The sequence below is a fragment of the Arachis hypogaea genome, chromosome 15, assembly GCF_003086295.3.
Source record: "Arachis hypogaea cultivar Tifrunner chromosome 15, arahy.Tifrunner.gnm2.J5K5, whole genome shotgun sequence".
NCBI lineage: Eukaryota > Viridiplantae > Streptophyta > Magnoliopsida > Fabales > Fabaceae > Arachis > Arachis hypogaea.
In genome coordinates, this window is record NC_092050.1 from 39,766,374 (window position 1) to 39,767,755 (window position 1,382).

A 1,382-nucleotide genomic window follows, 5' to 3' on the forward strand; every position below is an offset into this window, starting at 1 on the left:
CGTCCCTTCCAACATCCTTTGTATAGTCCGCTTTTTGATCCTGATGATCCCTACGACTTTCCCTTATCCTGGTTACACCCTGATGCACCTGGACATCATTTTCCCGATGATCACGGACACTCTATACCAGCTCAACCCTTGAATAAGGTGGCACCTGAGCCTATCATTTCTGATGAGCCCGAGATAGTTGGAGAGTACGTACATGTGATTCTACCAGAGTGGGACCTTTCCCCTGAGCCAATCTTAGACTTTCCACAGCCTACTGAGTCGGCACTACCGGATGATGGGGTAGCTCCGATATACGCGAACGGACCTGTGCTCGCGAATGGTTTTGTACATAGTGACAGCAGTGTTTCTAGTGGATCTGAGCGTATAGCTGTAGCCGCAGACGATGAGGAGGAGGAGGATCCCTGAGATAGAGATAGAGCAGAATGAAGAGATGGGCGAGCCTCACGATGATCTTCTGAACGGCCATGTGTAGATATAGTTTGACAGCCGTAGCGGTACTCTTTTGATGACACTCTAGTCTGATATTATCTATTAGTTAGTCTCTCACTTATGTTAGTACACCTGAGAGCTAGGAGCTATATAGTGGTTTGGCTAGCCTGTGCGCCAGTTTAGCGGCTTTTTGTATGGGCCAGGCCCTGGGAGTGTCGTATATATATTAACTACCTAGGATGACGAGGATGTAAACTGACTTGATCTTTTGTGAACGCTACATATTTTGTTATAGTGTACATGATGTATATTATCAGTTGTGTTTCTATGTTTCTTTATGCTTCCTTATTATTTCTATCAGTGTGTGCTTATTTATTTTACTTCCTTGCTCGCAACGATATAAGTTAAAAAAAAGTTACTTGTAAAATTGGCAACGTTCTAACAAGGAACAGGCTCATATATTAAGTAATAGTTAATAGATAGGAAGAACAAGTTGGTAACACTTGGCTTCTTGTATGACCATGGCATACTGGGAGTTGGGTCGTTATATAGAGCAAGGAAGAGGATGGTACAAGTGATAATCAATGCACGGTTAAGAAGGATGTCGTTAACACATGGTCGCGAATATATGTGAAAAGTTCATCAATGGAAATATAGCAAGTGCATATTCTGGAAATTAGATGCAAGATATTTATTGGCATGCTGGCAAAGGCATGAGTAGCATAGATCAAGCATTAAATGCCCAATTTGATTATCAAGTGTTTCAAACTAACAATCTGTTTGTATTGACAATTATATTCAATGAATAATATATAAAAAGGGGTTTTGTGAAAAAACAGGTATTAGAGTAGAAGAATAGAGTATTTAAATATGCACAATGCCATACGGGCTTTTTCACAAACACTTAGCATGCATGGTAAATATGTTATTGAAAGTATTAAATT